Raw genomic sequence first — 22,618 nt, forward strand, 5'->3', positions numbered from 1 at the left:
AATTGATAGAACACTGTAAATCAGCTATAATGGAAAAATAAAAATCATTTCTAAAAAAGTCTACAAACAATAATTGCTGGAGAGGTGTGGAGAAATGGGAACCCTCCTACACTGATGGTAGGAATGTAAACTTCTACAACCAGTATAGAGAACAGTATACAAGTTCCTTAAAACATAAATACAGAACTATCATATGATCCAGCAATCCCACTCCTGGGCATCTATCTGGAGAAAACCATAATTTGAAAAGATACTGAAACTACCATATTCAATACAGGGCTATTTACAATAGCCAAGACATGGAAGCAACCAAAATGCCCATCAACAGAGGACTGGATAAAGAAGATGTGGTGCATATATACTATGGAATATACTCAGCCATAAAAAAAGCATGAAATAATGCCATTTGCAGCAACATGGATGGACCTAGAGATTACCATACTGTCGCGAGACAAGTTTCTACAATATATTCTTCAAGCCTCTTTGCTGAAAACCCCTTCTTGTCCTGCTTTACTTTACCCCACATTCCTGCTTGAAAAACAGTTGCAGTGCTGGTAAACGGCTTAAGCTTAGGAACAAAGACCTAAAGGCATAAGTTATTCATATGGTCAGCTGAATGAGGACATAGTGCATTGGTCTAGGCACGCCAGACCTGTGCAGACTGGCACGCCGTTTGCACAGCATATGTCCTCTTAAGAATAAGAGAAAGAAGAACTTCATGGACCCAAGTGGTTTATGAGGGGTCGTTAGCAGAATATGCATTAGCAAACAGAACCAAGGTGCAAACCTAGGCACCACTGTGTTGCGGAAGATAGGCATGCTGTTTGTGGAAGCACAGTGATGATTCTCTAGATGCTGTGCATAGATAGCTAGCGCCAAGCTTCCTCAAATGCTAATGATTGTTAAATGCCTAAAGGTCAGAGTAAAAGTTTAACTTTCTACCTGCTATGTGACTTTTAAAATAATAAAAGAACTTTTAAAATAATTAAAAAAAACCTATATCCTGCACCTATGGCCCTCTCCTCACTTGACGAATAAAAGTAGTGTTGTTTCTTGAGTTGAGCTCTCGGTCCCTGAGACCTTGAGTCCCCCCTGTTCCCACCTTTAATTAAGATAAATGTCTCTGTGTCTTATTTTATGTTAACTTTTTTCCTTAAGTTTCACAGCATCGGTTCTTCAGCCCTCACCTACCGAGCTGGTCTCGGTACCATACCAAGTGAGGTGAGTCGGACAGAGAGGGACAAGTATCATATGTAGACTCTAATAGATATGATACAATAGAAGTTAGAAAACAGAAACAGACACAAAGATTTCAAAACCAAACATGTTTACCAAAGGGGAAACATGGGGTGGGGGAGGGATAAATTAGGAGTTTAGGATTAACACATACACAGTACTATATATTAAATAGGTAAGTAACGAGGACCTACTGTATATCACAGAGAAACCTACTCAAAACTATATAATACTCTATACAGGAAAAGAATCTGAAAAGGAATGGATATGTGTATATGTATAACTGATTTTGCCTGAGAGTACCTCATCCTAAACCTCCTTGTTATCAATTTTTTAATCATATTCCTTCCAATCACTTGACCATTCAGCAAAATCAGTGGCCACAGTCCATGAATTGGTATGTGATCACACATCAGGCCATTTTTACTTCCTAGCAAAATGAGAAACCAACTACAATGACCAAAGTTCTGCACACTGTGAGGATTGACGTTCACCACTGACCTGCAGGACTGTCCCAGGGTGGGGCTGTACTACCACTGTGGTTCACCTTCAGTTGGTGCTTTCATTTTATACAGAATCATCTAAAAATCAGTGTTGCAATTTTCCTTCCTCAGTCAACTGGTTGTAGAGAACACTTCATGAAACCATAGTTGTGAGCTGAAAATGTAGCAAGAAGAGAGGACAGAATTTGAGTACTTACTTGTACCTCAGAGTCCTGTTCAATTCCAGCTGTGTACCCCATCTCCATTGGATAATGGAGTTCTATTCTGCATATTCAAACTTCATAGTGGGCCAGACCTCATCCAGCTCATGATGGGTAGCCCAGGATGAATGGTAACTTGGTGGCCCATGGTGTGTGGTCATAGAAAAGTGCCCCAGTTACAAAGCAGACTTAAAAAGTGAGATTAAATCCTGGATAGACAGGACTCCTAGAAAAGAAATTCCACAAATATCAGAAAGTGGCTTGGCAGCCCAAAAACCATTACAAATGTCTACCACAACCTATTACTTGACTTCCCCAAATCAATTAAACCCTTCTTCCATACATTGTCTGTCATGCAAATTAAACAGTACACATTTCTATAAGAAAATGCTCTCAACTAATGTCAAACTATCCTCATGTAAGAAAATTCCCTCACCTCTTGCCCCAAAATAGAGCCAACTAAAAGTTTCTGCACCTACCTCCAAATTCAGGTTCATTGAATGTTATCTAATCCTTCTCTAGTTCCCTCTCAATTCCAACTTTACATTTTGTAAATTATGGGCTAAATTGCTACATACACCAACATCTCCAAAATATACCATATAAATACATGGAAATCAGCAATATGAAAATTAGTCAAAATATATACATGAAATAGCGAAGAAAATATGAGTAAAGACTACTTCCAATTTCTCTCTGTTAGTGTTTATGAAATCTGTATCAGTTGACTATGTCCGATATAGCACTGCATAACAAGCAACCACAAAATTTCAGCAGCATATATTTATTTCATCAGTCTACTGATCAGCTAAAATCAGTTTCCTAGGCTGAACCCAAGTGTGCACTTTCGTCGCCCTCAGTTGAACTCACTCACATGTCTGTGGCTGGCCGGGTATTGGCTGATCTAGGCTGGGCTTGACTGAGGGTGCTCAGTCTTCTATGTGCAGGTGCTCTCAGGCCTACCAAACTAGCCCAAATATATTCTTTTCATGCCTATGACCAAGGTGCAAGAGTTCAAGTGGAAACTCATGAAATATCTCAAAGCCTAGCCTTCGAAGTGGCACATTATCATCTCCATCTTATTCTATTGGTGAAAGCCTATAGCTGAACCCCAAATCAAAGGCCAAAGTGTATGATGAAGGAAGGCATGAAAAGCTACAACTAATAATACATGCTACCAAAGCTTTCTTTTACTACTCATTCCAAGTTTCTTTCCATCGCCCTCAATCAGCATCTCAACAGGGTGTGGTTTTACCTCGAGGGTTGCAAACATTGCAGAGGGATCTAGTCTTGGATGTTTGAAATTTCCCTAAGTTTTTAATTCACTTTTCCAGTGGGCTTGGCCTCTCTTTTGTGCAGTTTTAATTAAATGTCTAACATTTCATGTCCAGGAAAATACTAAGACAAAAAGGACCCCAAGAAGGAGTGGCCATAAAAGCAGGAAGGAAATTGGGAAAACATCATTTTGTGATACCAGAAAAAAGAATATTTCAAGAAGGAGGTGATCAAAAGACAAGATGAATACTGAAAAAATATCTTTATAGTTTAGCTGCATGAAGGGCCTTGATGGTTTAATAAGAGCTATTTCTATGGAGTAATGGAGGGGATAGCCAGAGAAATTTTATATATCATGCCTTATGAAATAGTTATAAAGAAAAACAGAGATGGGCTAGCACTTTCTCTGGCCCCAGCTCTTTCCACTAGATGCACTGGGCTCCAGTTTGAGATGGCAGCTAGTGCCATAGGCACCTGTGGGTTCTTATGCGCTCAGTTCGCCCACCCACAAGCACCCCCATCTCCCATTTTCCTTTGTCTCTCCAACCCCATGGAGTTAGGAATTCTGGTGGAACTCAGCAACAACTCTGCCACTCATTTTGGAAGCCTGCTGTTCCTTCACAGGCAGTGGGTTACGGATCACCCTAGTTCTTCCTTCCTTCCCTCAGTTCCATTCCTTTCTTACATGCATTCCTCCAAGTTCTGGCATACAGTTTTCACCTTTCCAGTATTTCTAGCATTTTTAGTGTATATATCTTATTGAGGTAACACTGGTTTATAACATCATATAAGTTTCATGCATACATTACAGTTCTACTTCTGTATACACCACAGTGTGCTCACTATCAAATATTTGGTTTCCATCTGTCACCATACGGTTGATTTCCTTTATCTACTCCCCCCTCCCCCGACCCCTTCCCCCTCTGGTAACCACTACTCTGTTCTCTACATCTAAGTGTTTATTTTTGTTTGGCTTGGTTTATTAATTTTGTTTGTTATATTACACATATGAATGAAATCATATGTTATTCATCTTTCTCCATCTGACTTATTTCACTTAGCATAATACCCTCAAGGTCCATCCATGTTGTTACAAATGGTAAGATTTCATCTTTTAATGGCTGAGTAGTATAAGTTTGCATGTTGTTTTATGGCTGGCCAGTATTCCACTGTGTATATGTACCACATCTTCTTTATCTATTCATTCACTGATGAGCATTTAGATTGTTTCCATATACTGTGATTAATATAGGGGTGTGTGTATCTTTCTGAATTGGTGTTTTAATGTTCTTTGGATATAGTATTTCTAGCATTAATCAGTGTGTTTGATATTTATCTTTTTCTTTGGACATTTCAGTGGAAATCTAGAAAGAATTTTATTTATATGTAGTATAGATAAATAATATGTATATAATAAACATATTCAAGATGGCTTAGACCCCAAATCCTAGAAGTTTCAAATTTTTCAATAGACAAAATCATCAAGGCTTCTCTGTGATTACTGCCATTTCTTTCAAGTTCAGAAATTCCTTCTCCATAGGAAATGTATTTCTTTCTAGCTTTTTCTTTTGATATGATGACACTGTTTTCAAATAGCTTAACAATTATGTAAGATGGGAAGGAGGACCAAATTTTCAAATTTGTACGGAAGGTTACATCTAAGAAGGGATTAGTTTATGAAATGTGAAAAAATATTATTGTTCATAAATCTAAATTTATGATCTAAATGTTGTCCTTAGGTAAATCTGAACATTTGTGTTCCCTGAGGTCAAAGTATATTTGTGAAATTTCTTCAGAAATAATTAAAGACAGAAAAATAAACAGGCATTCACCTTCTGACTTCTCTGGTTATCCAGCAATTAAAGCTATTGCTTAATTTCCAGACTTTGTAGAAAAGACAGTCATTAGCTTGCAAATACAAAGCTGGCAACGTGGACACTCAGTCGTCATGGTGTGGCTTTGGCAACATTATTATTTCTGAATAAATAATAACACTTTGATCCATCCTTTTAATGTAAGCAGAAATCCTTTTCTTTGAAGAAAAGCCATGTTGATTTACAGGTATAAAAATGACACAATGAAACCTGAAATAATGGTATTCTTACTAAAACATTTTGTTATATTCATTTTAGTTTGTCTTTTAATAGGTAGCTTTTTAATTCTTTGCCATCGTAGTTTATTACAAGATATTGGATATAGTTTCCTGTGTAATAAATAGAACCTTGTTGTTCATCTGTTCTATTTATAATAGTTTTCATCTGCTCATCCCAAATTCTCAATCCATCACTCCTCACCCCCCGCAACCCCATCTTGGAAACCACAAGTCTGTGAATCTGTTTCTGTTTCATAGATAAGTTCATTTGTGTCATACTTAAAACCAACATTTATATTCTGCAACTTCCTACTTTAATGAGAATACGGTTAGAATACAAGTGACATTGGAGCGTCTTCTGGGCCAGACCCTGTGATCAGCACTTTTTGCAAATTGTTTCTATGCAGCTGAGTCAGGTGCTGGTGGTCACTCCATTTTATGGGATTGGAAAGCAAGCCTTAGGTTGCTTAAAATTTGTCCTAAACAGCCATGAATCAAATAGAGCATTGAATCCGCATGACATAGAAAGACGTACCACGTAATTGTAAACAGCGTCTCTCTACCACAATCCCAGGAACATTTCTCCCATGATATTGTCCCATACATGTTTTTTATAAACTCTCAAATCTGCTCCATATTGAAGAAGACAATTTACTTCAGTGAAACTTATGTGGCTATTTTAATCATAAACAATATATTTCACTGTATGAGTGACATTGCATATGAGATTCTTACAATATATGTCCTGGAACAGGTTCCACCTAATTTTACTCCCTCTATTAACAATCATTTGACACATCTTTACACTCTACCTCAATGATGAATTTAAAGAATATTTTTAATTTCAGATTTCACAAGACATCTTTTGCAATAATTATTAATATACTTGTTTCATATAAATGTAATATCACATATACTTATGAGGTTTTTTTTTTCATGAAAAAATCAGTCTCAAGGGTCATAAGACTATTTTTAAATGAAATGCATGCTGGTGTTGGTGGTATTTTATTTTAAGATGCTCCCTAAATCTTCCTACCACTACTGTTACCTAATCAGATATTCTAAATTTTTAGTGTCCTCCCATATTATCCCCACTTCCTGACAGTTTGCCAGATTCTCACAGACTTCCAGAATTGACGAAACACACTGTGAAAAAATGTCTTAACAATGTGCAAAGTTTTTCATGCATTTTATTGAAATATGTGCATATTACTTATAATATTGCTTAATAAGACATAAAACTGGAAGGCGTTCAAAAGTTAAGCCCAGGCTGCTGTCATCATCTTCATTCTTGTGAACTTAAATTACTTTTGTTGACGAGAAAGGAAAAAGGAAATAAATTTGGGGTTCACAAAATATTTCTCCTAGATACCTAAAGAAGGCAACACAGTTCTGTCTCCCACAACCAGAGAGTTCCATATAAAATGAATTTTGAAGAACACTGAGTCTAATCCCATTACTTTAAAGATATGAAAACATGGTCCATCGATTTCCAGAGGAAGTCAGTTGATGATTCAAGGGGAAAAAAGTATACTGACCTCACTTGGGTGCTTTTTATGCTGCATGAGCTTATATAAATACATGTAGTTGTAGGAATGGGTCATGGCTTTTATTATTGACTGAAGTATCCATATTATCCCTATTTCAATAAACTAATAAAGAGCTTAAACTACTAATTTGCCAGTTTCTTTAATAAATGAAAAAATAAGAGATTTCTTAGTATGCTTTGGTGTAAAAAAAATTAAAGCTGCCTCCCTAGTGACATAAAGTCTTCCCTAGACCCATAAAGAATATAAGATAGTTTTTTGTTTTGTTTTTTTGTCTTTCTGTCTTCTCTAGGGCTGCACCCGTGGCATATGGAGGTTCCCAGGCTAGGGGTCAAATCGGAGCTGGAGCCGTTGGCCTATGCCAGAGCCACAGCAATGCTGGATCCGAGCCATGTCTGCAACCTACACCACAGTTCATGGCAACACCGGATCCCCAACCCACTGAGCAAGGCCAGGGATCGAACCCGCAACCTCATGGTTCCTAGTCAGATTTGTTAACCACTGAGCCATGACGGGAACTCCCTAAGATAGTTTATTTTTTTAATTTATACTAAACAATAATATATGAATACAAATATTATTTTTTTAATTTATACTAAACAATAAGAATATATGAATACAAATATAGGACCCACAAAAATAAATCTCATCAATGATCAAAATGTGTGTGGCTGATGTGGGCTGAGTAGGAGAAGGAAGATATTTAAGTCTTCGTAGTTCCTATAAGCGAGGAGCAGATGTGGGTCTAATATTCTGAGCAGCCACAGTAAAAAGACAAGTCTAATTATGCGAGTCCCATTGCCCTTGAGCAAAACAAAGCTCCTTATAAAACTTGATAAAAAGATTAATATTCTCGTTCATAGATTAAACTAGTAAAAATTATAAGTACCCTCAGTAAATATGTTATAAATTTAATCCACTTAACTGACCTGAGCCAGCTGTACATTACATAGCAGCCCTGATAAAATAGCCCTCTCCATCAAACATCTCAAAAATCTGACTTCTTTCCTCATTTTCCTTTACTACTTTCCTTTCTAAACTGACAAATCTCTTTTCTCAATTCTGTTTTAGAGCATCCATTCTCCTTCATCTTCAAAGGCCATTTAGAGCAAATGATTTCATAGATAAATGATAGGAACAGATATACATATATATACATCACATATATATATATATCATAATCACACTTTAAAGTTGAAATGGATCTTACATATTTTAGTCCAACTCTTTTATGTTCCAGATATGAAAAAACATATCCCAAAAGGTATAGTATTTTACTCACTGCTTAAAAATTAATTAGTTTCGTAGCATCTAGAAAATGTCTTTTCTCTTTGTGGTGTTACAAAACTTGGGAAACTCAGACTTAGACATAATGATAAGTATTATTTTACTGTTTTCCAAACTATATATTGCTGAAGAGTTATCCAGAATGTTGCCAAAGACATAATACAGTACTACGTTTTCAAGATACTATTCACAGATATTCAATGTATATTTTTCTTCTGAAGAGCCAAGTGACACATGACAGTTTGAACATGTGTCTGATTTATGAAAAGTCTTTTCCACCTCAATATAATCATCAAGAAGGTACTTTTTTAATGTAAAACTTAAACAATTAGGGTTCTCTTTCTGTTAATACTGAAATTCTTATACTATGTAAACAAAGTGTATTGGTTAGGTTCTCAGTTGCTAGCACATCCTTGATGAGGAATTTACTGAAAAGATCTTGAGTGGCTCACAAAACTGCCATATAAGCACAGTTTGGAAGAGGGAGAGAAACAAGAGATTTCCAAAAACATAGCCAGAGTGACATCACAAATCAGACTGGCAAGGATATACATGCACCACCCCACACAACAGTGACCAGAGCTTGTACTGACACCACGACTAGAACCTGACCCTGATGGTGCTGCTATGGCCCTGCCACTGTGCCCCTGGACCCTGATGATGCTGCCTCTGCCACCACCCACCATCAAAATGAATTCTCTGCGCTCCTTCATAGCATCAGCTGCTCCCCATTCAAAGCCAAAACATCCATATGGCAGTTCAATTTTCCTATCCCTAGCAGCAAAGGTGACTCAGAAACAAAGTAAGTGGCAATTCTGAGCTCCATGGTAAGAGGTAAGATACTCCTTTCACAGAGATTCTTAAAGAAGGAAATTATCCCCAATAAAGGAATGGGGTTCCAATACACACAACTTGTGATAATCAGATGATCAAATCTTAATCAAATTCCCATAATCAAATCTTCTCACGCAATGTTCTAATTTTATTCCTAGCAATATTGTTGTTAGCACTGACAACAATTTGTCAGCCTGAAAAAAAAAAGTTGGTAAATAAATCACCTTGTAAGTCACTCGTTAACTTGAAAATAAACTATAGATTCATTCACTTCATCCAGATTTTGGGCTCAGCTGCGATGCCAAATTTTTCTTCATGAAGAAAAAATACAATTCCAACTCTAAAATTTCTGACCAGTATCTTCTAGCTGACAAGTTAGCATTTATCCGGGTGGCAGAGATGATTTCAAAGCTTTCCTCCATTTTATTAAAAAATTTTCCTAAAAGATGAAATTCAAATAAAGACTCATTTTTACTGTACACACTGAAGAATATCTTTTTCTAAAGAAAACTATTCTGGAGTTCCCGTCGTGGCGCAGTGGTTAAAGAATCCGACTAGGAACCATGAGGTTGCAGGTTCGGTCCCTGCCCTTGCTCAGTGGGTTAACGATCCGGTGTTGCCGTGAGCTGTGGTGTAGGTTGCAGACGCGGCTTGGATTCCGCATTGCTGTGGCTCTGGCGTAGGCTGGGGGCTACAGCTCTGATTCGACCCCTAGCCTGGGAACCTCCATATGCCGCGGGAGCGGCCCACAGAAATAGCAAAAAGACAAAAAAAAAAAAAAAAAAAAAAAAGAAAAGAAAAAAGAAAGCTATTCTATCTGAGCAATCTAGTCAGTTCTGGCTAACAAGGATCCTCAGGTCTGGGATAGGCTGTCCCCAGCCACAGGTCCATCTATCTAATCAATACAGTATTTGCTAAAAAAAACTAGCATCTTTTCAAAAATTTCCTGAACAGCTCTTTAGATATGACAATGCCATGATTTTATAAAGAAGACAAGACTTCATCACAGTATAGACAACCATCTAGATCGTGTGAGATACCCTAAAATAAATTCAGCCCGTGGTCTTATGCCCATGCCTTGGATTCCCAGGTACCCAAGAAAGGATGGAGTTTTCTGTTAGACTGATATCTGAATTCTGGTTCTTGAAGAATTATTAGTTTTTGACCCATTGATAACTTAAATGTTATGACCTCTATTTCCTTATTTGTACAACAAGGTTAATAGTTTCTACTTTATCAATTCATAGTGAGATTTAATATAGTTGAGTATTCAAAGCATAAAATTACTCACAGAATAGGCAATACATGTTAGTGACCTTGTCCCTTTTAACATAAAGGTCCCTATTAAAATGTAAGTGTTGGAGTTCCCGTCGTGGCGCAGTGGTTAACGAATCCGACCAGGAACCATGAGGTTGCGGGTTCAGTCCCTGCCCTTGCTCAGTGGGTTAAGGATCTGGTGTTGCCGTGAGCTGTGGTGTAAGTTGTAGATGCTGCTTGGATCCCGAGTTGGTGTGGCTCTGGTGTAGGCTGGTGGCTACAGCTCCGATTTGACCCCTAGCCTGGGAAACTCCATATGCCGCGGGAGCGGCCCATGAAATGGCAAAAAGACAAATAGATAAATAAATAAATAAAATGTAAGTGTTGCCTGGCAAATGATTAAGAGGGAGGGCATCAAGAAGAACCAGCGGGAATGAATGGTAGAGGCTACGATGTGAAAAGGCAGAGAGTATGTGGTTTGGCAGCCTGTTGGGCATTTTAGTTAAGAGAGGGAACATGAGAGCTGTACACACCTAGCAGCAAGTTCTAGCAATGTTTGGCAGAATAAGTCAAGAAGAAAAGAAAAACTATACCTTAATTGGACAAGACCCTAAAACAGGATAATAGTTAAGACCTAAATAAGCTTACCAAATCCTTACACAGGCTTAAACAAGAGAAAAAGAATTCAGTCTCAGAGGCACTATACACTCTTCAAGATTTAATTCAATAAGAGGATTTTTTCCATGCTATACCCAGACTCTCAAGATATGAAAGTTTGGAAATTCCAGTTAAAAATTTTGGTAATTATGCAGACAGCAAACTTGTTAGTAATTACTGGGACATGATTTCTTTCTGCTTTCTTAAATAATTTTCAAGAAGGTTTATTACATGCTTTGCTCTGAAACAAATATGATTTTTCTATTCAAAAGAGATTTCTTTAAAGTGCCCAAGTAACAATAGGGTCAAGTAGCTTAATCTCTGTAATATAGAACTTACTGAAATGAAGGAAAGAACTGAAAGTAACATTCAAGTGGTACAATTTAATTACCAAATTTAACCATTGATTCTGACAAGTTGATCCTCTTTCTAAATAAATGTAATCAGCATTTAAACACATTGTTATGATGGAAAATTATGTGACTGGGCTTTCTTCAGGCAGTGTTTTTCAATTTGAATAAAAGGAACTATTCAGTTAGATAGCCTTTCTAAAACACGAAAAGAAAGGAGGCAAGGTCCTTTATCAGAATCAGTACTTGAGAACACTTACTGTAACTTTAATTCCTACCTCACTTTTGACTTGCTTTTGTGACTGTACAATTTATTCAAATCACTTAGTGATTTTATATCTTGTAAAATCTCCAAACATCTCAGTGTTACTAAGATTTCTTATATTTACTAACTCACAGAAATTTTACTAGACTAATAATTATAAAGTGATTTGAGGCCTTTCATTTGAATGCTAAATTTTATTAGAACTTTTATTTTACATGTAGGTTTTTTGATTGAACTCCAACATTTTTACCTAAAAAAAAAAGTAGAACTTTGAGTTAACCAAAAGCAATTCTTCCAATAATATTTAATAGTCTCCATTTCTTTTTGAGGAATAATACTGCTGTGAGTATTTTTGTAATATTTCATCCACTAAAGTAAAAACTTATGGCAGTTTAATTCCCCAAATAAAAAGGGGCTGCTGTAAACATAACTGAGCTACCAGGAAGCAGATGGTTTTAATTATCTACATAAAAAGCTATTTATACTGGGAATTTGAAAAAACAATCTAGAAACAATACTCATTGTAGAAACATACATTTTAATTAATTTCAGCTTTAAAAAAGAATAACAAGTGATTATTAAGTGTTAGCTAAAGTCAAATTGGCATTAAAGGCTTGATATGGAAAACCTGAGTGCTTCTATGGGAAGCCTTAAATAACTGCAGTTGCATATGTAATTGTATATTTGATCTCTTAGGAATAAATTGAGGAGCAGAGGATTACTTGAAATCAGCACAACCCAATTGCATGGTGATATACAATAATAGCCATATTTGAGCCAGGAGGTAAAAAATGCATATTATATTCTATACAAAGCATCCCAAATTTCACATCCAGGAACATTCATTGGGACTTCAGAATCAAAGGCAAATCATACTGGATAATTTTCTTCCTCTTTCCATAATTACTTTTTAAATTAGAATATAGCATAAGGTAGTGGTTAACAGCAAATAACCCCTGGGTATAGGGTTGCCAGATTTAGCAATAAACATAAAGGACATGCAGTTAAATTTGAATTTCAGATAGACAATAACAAATAATTTTTAAGTATAAGTATGTTCCTGTATTGCATGGGACACACTTATACTTTAAAATTAGTTGTTTGTATGAAATTCATATTTAATAATTTTTAAGTATAAGTATGTTCCTGTATTGCATGGGACACACTTATACTTTAAAATTATTGTTGTTTGTATGAAATTCATATTTATACTTTAAAATTATTGTTGTTTGTATGAAATTCATATTTAATCTGGCAACACTATCTAAGATGCCAATTCTGTCCCAGTCACTTGCTAGCTATGTGAGTTTGGGCAAGTTATTTAATGCCTATGGGCCTCAGTTTCCTTATCAGTACAATGAGGATAATAACAGTACCTACCCCACAGGTTTATTTGACAATAAAGTGCATTAATACCGATAGAATGATTAGAATTGTGCTTAATATATAGCGAGTGCTATATGTCTCATTAAATAAAGAATATTCCTGCTAGAAGAAAAACTTAAATCTAAGAGAGATAGCCTTAGAGTCTGCATGGAAAGGTCTTCTACCCTACATTCCTCAAAATATCTTTGTTAGTCACAGGGAAATGTGCCTCAAATCTTTCTCCATCACCACTCTCCTTTCATTCTCCTACCACCACCTTCCATACCCACACTTTTCTGCTCTCCTGCCATTCACTGGCTTCCCCCGCTGCCGCCCTCGCCAGTGAATTACTGCTGATGCTCTGGCTCAGGGAGGTCACACCCAAACCCCTTAGTACTACATAGCCCTTGATTACTCAAGTAGTTGCCCATGCACAATCGCCACATTTATCCAGAATTGGACAAACAGAAGAGGAAGCAGAACTCAAAAGAAGGCGGGCAAAAATCATTCAAGAGTGAGATACGTTCTTGTGGGAGTCGAGGTCAATATTTAGCCATGTTATGTGGACATCCCCCGGTAGTCTTATTTCTCCCAAGTGGTGGTTCTTTTCTGCCCAATCTCCAAACAGGAAGCTATCGTTCTCTCTACCCCCAAAATGGAATGTGGTCAAGTGCTGCAAACGAAGCTCGAAGAAACACACAAGCACACCTGCCGGCAATGAAGGGAGTGGGGTAAAATAAACTGTGTTCCAATAAGGAGAAGAGCAATGAATCAGGGCTATATGCAGATAGCACTAGGAGAAGATCTGGGAGGAGAAAAATCTCACTGAAAATTCTAAGAACAATACTTGGTTCTTTTTATTTTTATTTTCGTCTTTTTAAGGCTGCACGCACAGTATATGGAAGTTTCCAGGCTAGGGGTCAAATCAGAGCTGTAGCTTCCAGCTACAGCTATAGCCACATTGGGTTCGAGATACATCTGCAACCCACACCACAGCTCATGGTAACACCAGATCCTTAACCCACTGAACAGGGCCAGGGAATCAAACCCGTGTCTTCATGGATATTAGTTGAGTTCATTACCTCTGAGCCACAACGAGAACTCCAAGACATGGTTGTTAGAGTGAATTTTTGGTCATATTTCCAAAAAATTCTGAAAATGGTCTTCAGGACCCCATATTAGTTTCCTAAGGCTACTGCAAGAAATTCCCACTAACTACATGGCTTAAAAACCATGCAGATGTTCAAAAATCAAGGTGCTGGCAGACTTAGTCTTTCTGGAGGCTCTGAAAGAGAATCCATTCCATGCCTCTCTCCTGGTCTCTGGTGGTTGCCCCCAGTCCTTGACATTCCTTGACTCACAGGTGCATCACTTTAATCTGTGCCTCTTTCTTCATAGGGCTTCCTTCCCTCTTGTCCTCTTGTATGTGTCCTCTTGTCTGTCTGTTATAAAAGTCCACCATAATCCAAGATAGTCTTATCTCAAGATCCTTATTTCAATCACATCTGCAAATGTCCTTATTCCAAATAAGTTCATATGATGTGATTCTTGCTAGGTATATTGTTGGGGGGCAGCAGAGGAGGAAGCACCATGCAACTCACTATAGACCCCAAAAGAGTTAAATAACATTTCAGAGCAGACCAGCTGAGAATGAGAATAAAATAGACACATAAGAAAATAGGTAGAACCTGGACAGGACAAGGTGAGAGGAGTTCAGCTTAGATGTAAATAAAGACCTCCCTCTTAGAAATATTAGACAAAGGGTTTTCAACATTTATTTAGTGAAGTAGAATCACAGATTGATATTTAAAAACTCACTTTCACAGGGAATTTGCTAAAAAACATTTCTAATAAACCTTATAAAGAGTTAAACTTCAGTCATTCTTAACAAATCATATTTATTATCTTATTATCCCATTTAGCCAGCTTCCTCCATTCCCAGCACAAAGATTGTGATAATACAAGTAATGACAACAATGTGGTGCTCATAGTCAGGAGAAGTAGAGCAATTGTTGGCAAAGCTGTCTTATTCAAACTTCATTCTGGAGTTCCCTGGTGGTTCAGTGGGTTAAGGATCCAGTGTTGTCACTGCTGTGGTGCAGGTCACTGCTGTGGCCCAGCTTCGACTCCTGGCCTGGGAACTTCTGCATGCCACGGGTCAGAGCAAAATAAAAAATTTCTTCCTGTTTACATGTAGTACATGCTACCCAGGGACATCTGGGAACAGCCTGAGGTCTTCCATAGTCTTAATAATTTTAACTTTCATATATTAAGAATCTCTTAATTGGCCAGGTACTAAATCAAGAGAGGTTTTTTTTGTTTTTGTTTTTTTTGTTAAGACTATTTTTTTTAGAGAAGCTTTAGATCCATAGCAAAGTGAGGGGAAAGTACAGAGACTTCCCACACATATCCTGCCTCTACACATGCAGAGCCTCTCCCATTATCAACATCTCCCATCAGACATACATTTTTTACAACTGATGAGCCTACATTGATACAGCATAATCATCCGAAGTCCACAGTTTACATTACAGTTTGCTCTTGGTGCTATACATTCTATGGGTTTGGACAAATGTCTAATGACATGTATCCATCATTATGACAACATATAGAGTATTTTCACTGTCCTAAAAATCTTTTGTGCCCCATCTATTCATCCATCCCCAAAACCCCTTACCAACTACTGATCTTTTTACTGACGTCATAGTTGTGCCTCGAGAGTTTGTTTTTAATATTTTATATAATTCTCACAGCCATACTATAATGTAGGTATATCTATATTTTATAAATGACAAAGCCAGAATATGAACTTAGAGCTTTCTGATAAATAAACCCATATTCTTTCTTTGATAGGTTGCCTCCCAATTCTTCCTGTGAGGCTGAAGAATACATTTTGAATATGGGAAACCCCTCCAGCTATGAGACTCCATCATTCATTCACAGTCATGTTCTCCTTTTCATCCTTGAGACAGGTAGCACAGTGCTATACACTTAGTGTGCTTTGTAAAAACTGGTCACAACTCATTGCATGCAAGGTGAAAGGTCCTGCAACAAACCTGGGATGTCTAATTAGGTGGAACCCAATCCATCAGGCAGTACTGAGAAACTAGTTATGAATTTCTGCAAATGTCTGGGAAGTTCAATTAGATAGAATTATGAAATTTCACAGTAAATACCTACAGTCTGGTCAAACAACCTTCAAGGGCTAAAACTTCTGACTCAGAAAAGCATCTTTTCCTAAAAATGCAAGGAAAGCAACAAGAAGACAGCTGTGTTGATTCAGTTTAAGTAACAAGGCCATGCTGTCTCGAATACCATTTAAAGGTAGACCATATGAAACTCAGTATTTATACACTGCAATGCAGATTTTGTGGTTAGTTTAAAAAAAAAAGTACCATGATTCTTTGAATTGAACAGATTATTTTCCACCCATCCATCAAAATAATGTTTTAAACTAACACTTGGTCATTCAAAGTTAGTTTATCCCATGTACCTAGACCATTTGCTTCTCCTCTTAATTAGTCACGATGATAACTATGAGTTTCCTATTAAAAAGCAGAAGGTACATGGAAATAGATATAAATTTCAAACAAAATAACTTGGAAACTAATTGGTAATCCATATGAAAAGCTTGGTAGTGTTAACAACTACAATCACAAAATAAAATATTGATCAAAAGTTGTTTTTGGAAATTCCCAGGTGTTTTGTATCTATGGTCTCTCTGTCACCCAGTACCCAGTCACATCAGGATACTGGAAAAGCACTTTATTTTTGTTCTTACTAACCATAGTAAAAATAACATCAGGGGCTTCCATTAGTAAGTATATCTCAAAATTTTGAAAGTCTGTGATGAAATCTAAAGAATTTTATACTTTCCTGTTTTAGCTATAAAAGTATAATCATGATATGATAAAATTATTCCATAGAATGGTTAAGCTTTGCCTCCTATAACTTTCCATGACCCCAATCAGTTGTATCCTAAACTGGGATTGCTGGAACCTAGAAAGAGTTGTGCAGGTTTTGAATATTTATTTAACATGTTTGTAATGGATTCCCTAATTGGAAGAATGTTAGCATAGCAGGGAGTTGTGAAGCTATGTCACCACCAGCATAACTAAGGAGTCTTTGGTTCCCAAGGCCAATGGTGGAAGCAGAACTGGAAGTGAGTGCAGAGCACAGTGTAAGGAGGAAGGAGAGAAGACTGGCTCTTGACTCTAAGAGCCATCTACCTATCCAGGTTTTCAGAGGAGGTAGGAGATGGAGCTTAGTGACAGAACTAGCCCATGGCCCACAGGACTGTGAAAATCAGTTCTTTGGTCTTCACGAGTTGTCAACAGCATCTGATCTATGCTCATTGATCCATTCATTCAACAAGTATATATTGGTCCCATAGTCTATATTTGTACTTGGACACCTTCTCCAGGTTGCTGTGGCCTCTTACAGTCACTAGAGCATAGTAATCAAGACCATTAGAGAGGTAATAAATGCTTAGGGACACAGTAAATATCTACCAATAGCAGCAATGGACTACTCTAGCTTAACCTTTAACAAATAATATAAAAGATATTTAACATGAGAAAAAGTTTATGACATTATAAAGCAAAATTTAAAACTATATTAAAAATATAATCTCATTTAAAATATACATATTATATAAACACACATATTTGTAAACACTAAAAAGCTATAACCAAACTCTAACTATATTTTTTCTTAGGTTGTAGAATTACAGACAATTTTTTCTTTCTAAACATTTGTGATGGATAAAATAATGCCTCTCCATCCTCCTACCCCCAAAGATGTCTGTGTCTTAATCCTGGAAACCTATGAATATGTTACTTTACTTGGCAAGAGGGATTTTGCAGATGTGATTGAGTTAAATATCCTTCGATGAAGTTATCCTGGATTATCTGGGAGTGGTTGCACAAGACACCTGGCAATCAAAGGGGCCTCTGGAGTAGTTGCTACTAGAGCCAGCCACTGGGAATAGTCTCACAAGCTGCCTGACACTGGGAGGGGTTACAGGGGCTGCTACTGGACATCCCCCCAACCTCACTCCAGGAGCAGTCCTGTGAAACACTGCCACCTCCTTCACAGACCTCATCCTAGGAGCCACCCAGCTCAAGAAGAGGCAGTGAGCCCATCGCTGCTCCCATCATGTGCTCTGGATGCACATGAGTTACCACCAGCACCAAGAATTACAGGACCGGGCAACATTCAATGCATCTACACACTTGCTATCAAGAGGACCATAAACAAAGAAACTTAGACAATATGAGATAATAAATAAATATATTTCAGACAAAGGAACAAAATTAAAAAAAAAAACTAAATAAAGAGGAGGTAGGCAATCTACCTGAAAAAAAATTCAAAGTGATGATAGTAAAGATGATCCAAGATCTTGGAAAAAGAATGGAGACACAGATAAAAAAACTTACAAGGAATGTTTAACAAAGAGCTAGATTAAAAAAACAAGCAAACAAAGATGAACACTACAATATCCAAAATGAAAAATACACTAGAAGGAATCATTAGCAGGATAACAGATGCAGAAAAACGAGTAAGTGAGGTGGAAGACAGAGTAGTAGAAATCTCTACCATGGAAAAGAATAAAGAAAAAAGAATGAAAAGATTTGAGGATAGCCTAAGACACCCATAGGACAACAACAAACATACCATCATTCATTATATAGGGGTCCCAGAAGAAGAGAAAGAGAAAGGGCCAGAGAAAATATGTGAAGAGATTATAGCCAAAAACTTCCTGAATATGGGGACACTCACTCAAGTAGAGGAAGCACAGAGAATCCCATACAGGAAAAACCCAAGACGGAACACAATATATACTAATCAAACTGACAAAAATTAAATACAAAGAAAAAATATTAAAAGCAACAAGGGAAAAGCAACAAATAACAGACAAGGGAACCCCCATAAGGTTATCAGCTGATTCTTCAGCAGAAACTCTCCAAGACAGAAGAGAGTGGCAAGATATATTTAGGATGATGAAGGAGAAGAATCTAGAACCAAGAATATTCTACTCAGAAAGGCTCTCATACAAAGAGATACAAAGGAGAAATAAAATCTTTACAGGCAAAGAAAAGCTAAAAGGATTCAGCACCACCAAACCAGCTTTACAACAAATGCTAAAGGAGGTTCCCTAGGTTGAAAATTAAAAGGCCACAATGAGAAACAAATAAATTATGAATGAAAAAGCTCACCAGTAAAGACAAACATAAAGTAGAGGGAGGAAAACATCCTCGAACAAATATGATATTAAAACCAGCCATTGTGAATAGACTACAAATTCAGGATATTGAAAATGCATTTGAAATTAAGAGAGCATAAGCTTAAAACAATTTTGCATATATATAGTATGATATATCAAAACCTCATGGGAACCACAAACCAAAAAGACAGAACGGACACACACATAAAAAGGAAAAGAAACAGCAATCCAAATACAACACTAAAGACAGCAAATCACAAGAGAAGAGAACAAAAGAGGACAGGAAGAAAAAAAGTCCAATAATAACAAATCCAAAGCAATAAAGAAAACAGGCAATAATATCAGTAATTGTCTTGAATGTAAATGGATTAAATGCTCCAACCAAAAGACAAAGACTGGATAAATGGATACAAAAACAAGACTCATGTATACATACTGTCTACAGGAGAACCAATTCAGATATAGCAACACATACAGACTGAAAGTGAGGGGTTGAAGAAGATATTCCATGCAAAGGAAATCAAAAGAAAGCTAGAGTAGCAATACTCATATCAGAAAAATAAAGAATATTATAAGAGAAAATGATACTACCTAATGATCAAGGAATCAATCCAAGAAGATATAACAACTGTAAATATATATGCACCCAACATAGGATCACCACATTATACAAGGAAACTGCTAACAGCCATAAAAGGAGAAATTGACAATAACAAAAATAGTGGGGGACTTTAACACCCCACTCACATCAATGGACAGATCATTCAAACAGAAAATCAATAAAGAAAAAAGGACTTAAATGACAATTAGATCAGATAGACTTAACTGATATCTACAGAACATTTCATCCAAATGTAGCAGAATACATGTTCTTCTCAAATGCACAGAAAACATTCTTCAGGATTCCATCTTGAGCCACAAATCATGCCTTGATAAAGTTAATAAAACTGAAATCATATCAAGCATTGTTTTCTGACCACTACTCTATAAGACTAGAAATCAGCCACAAGAAAAAAACTGCAAAAAACAAACACATGGAGGCAAAACAATATGCTACTAAGCAACCAATGGATCACTGAAAAAAATCAAAGAGGAAATCAAAAATTACCTAGAGACAAATGACAACAAAGATATGATGATCCAAAACCTATGGGATGCTACAAAAGCAGTTCTAAGAGGGAAGTTTATAACAATACAAAAAATCTCAACTAAAAACCTAACCTAATATACAAAGCTACAGTCATCAAAACAGTGTGGTACTGGTACAAAAACAGAAATAGAGATCAATGAAACAGGATAGAAAGCCCAGGAATAAACCCAAGCACCTATGATCAATTAATCTATGGCAAAGGAGGCAAGAATATACAATGGAGACAAGAGAGCCTCGTCAATAAGTGTGGCTGGCAAAACTGACAGCTACATGTAAATCAATGAAATTAGAACACTCTCTAACACTATACTCAAAAAATAAACTCAAAATGGGTTACAGACCTAAATGTTAGGCCAGATAATATAAAACTCCTAGAGAAAAACATAGGCAGAATACTCTTTGACATAAACTGCAGCAATATCTTTTTTGATCCACTTCCCAGAGTAATGAAAATAAAAACAAAAATAAATAAATGGGACGTGTTAAATTTCAAAGCTTTTGCACAAAAGGAAACCATAAACAAAACACAAAAAGACAACCCACAGAACGGCATAAAATTTTTGCAAACGAAGTGACTGACAAAGGATTAATCTCCAAAATACACAGATATCTCATATAGCTAAAACAAAAATAACCAAATTAAAAAATGGTCAAAAGATCTGAACAGACATTTCTCCAAAGAAGAAAGACAGATGGCAAAAATGCACATGAAAAGGTGCTCAACATCATTAATTATTTGAGAAATGCATATCAAAACTTACACTGATCAGAAGGGCCATTATCAAAAAGGCTACAAGAAATAAATGCTGGAAAGATGTAGAGAAAAGGGAATGCTCCCACACTGGTGGTGGGAATGTAAATTGGTGCAATCAATATGGAGAACAATATAGTAGTTCCTTAAACAACTTAATATAGAACTACTATATGATCCAGCAATGCCACTCCTGGACATATATCTGGAGAAAACCATAATTCGAAAAGATACATGCCAGTGTTTACTGCAGCACTATTAACAACAGCCAAGACACAGAAGCACTGTCCATTCACAGAGGATTAGATAAAGCAGATATGGTACATATATAGAATGGACATATGGTACATATATAGTATAATATTACTCAGCCATAAAAAATGATGAAATAATACCACTTGCAGCAATATGGATGGATATAGAAATTATACTAGGTGAAGTAAGTCAGACAGAAAAAGACAAATATCATATGAGGTCACTAATATGTGTAATCTAATAAAAATGATACAAAAGAATTTACAAAACAGAAAAAGACTCAACGACTTTGAATCCAAACAAATGGCTACCAACAGGGAAACATGGAGGGGAGAGATAAATTAAGGGTTTGGGATTAACATATACTATACTATACTATATATAGTATACACAATACTATATATAAAACAGATAAGTAACAAGGATCTACTGTACAGCACAGAGAAATCTATGCAATATTCTGCAATAACCTATATGGGAAAAGAGTCTGAAAAAGAATAGATATATGTAACTGATTAACTTTGCTGTATACCTGAAACTAACACAACATTGTAATTCAACTACACTCCAATAAAAAATCTTAAAATAAAAAAATAAGTCCTCAAAACTCCCAGCTCGCTAAACCTACCACTAGAACTATGGTATGTACTAGGTCCTATGATATAAATTTCAACAGCCTATTTCCCTTCTGGCATGCTTAACCTATTCATAATTGTACTAGATAAAAGGGTATCAAGAAAAATAGAAATCTTGTCATGAATATTAAAGCAATCACCAACAGCCTTGTATATATTTCATGCCTATTTCCTTTCTGTCCACATACCACCTCATCACCACTACACCCAACCACATTTAGTTGTGGCAACGACTTTTAACAGAATTTTTTCTGCCACTATTAACTGTCATTTTTTTTGTTGTTGTTGTTCTTGCTGTTCTGTTCTGTTCTGTTTCATGTGAGGGAATAGTTTTTATAAATCCAAGTGGTTTTGCTTTGCAATTAGGCATCTTTACCTAATCCATGATGTCTGCCTCTTTATACTTCTGATACAAATTTTTATCCCCTAAACCAATACTGTACACAAATTCAATGTATTTATAGAAGGTAAAATTTTGTCTCTAAAAAGTTGCAATCTATTAGAAAACCCCTAATGTCTACTGCAAGGTAGACATAAGCATAGGTTGCAGCTCATAACCTAATCCTAGGAAATTTGAAAAGGTAAAAAACGGTAACAGATCTACTGAGATTCAAAGGTAGTGATAAATCTAAACTTGGTAAAAGAAAGTTGTTAACAGTTCTCAAATTTTTGCTACCACCAATAATAACACAATGCATACTGGCTCAGAATCTTATAGTTTATGAAGCACTGT

General features: G+C 36.4%; 1 protein-coding gene across 13 annotated transcripts in view; it reads right to left on the reverse strand.

Annotated features, from left to right (window-relative positions):
• LOC110260723 (uncharacterized) overlaps positions 1-22,618 on the reverse strand; it is a 630,954-nt gene that overhangs the window by 536,278 nt on the left and 72,058 nt on the right. For 5 of the 13 annotated variants that reach the window (XR_014803734.1, XR_014803729.1, XR_014803733.1 and 2 more), the window contains exon 2: positions 1,738-1,893. The exons of 5 other annotated variants lie outside the window; for them this stretch is intronic. The gene's annotated coding sequence lies outside the window, so the exon portion shown is untranslated. Of the gene's footprint in view, positions 1-1,737; positions 1,894-1,936; positions 2,166-22,618 lie in introns of those variants that run through there. 3 more of the 13 variants (XR_014803735.1, XR_014803739.1, XR_014803742.1) reach the window with 2 other exon arrangements.

This window comes from Sus scrofa, chromosome 5 (assembly GCF_054392235.1).
Source record: "Sus scrofa isolate SSC_HxYL_T2T_F1_AM1 chromosome 5, Sscrofa_HxYL_maternal_Yorkshire_Landrace_v2.0, whole genome shotgun sequence".
Taxonomy (NCBI): domain Eukaryota; kingdom Metazoa; phylum Chordata; class Mammalia; order Artiodactyla; family Suidae; genus Sus; species Sus scrofa.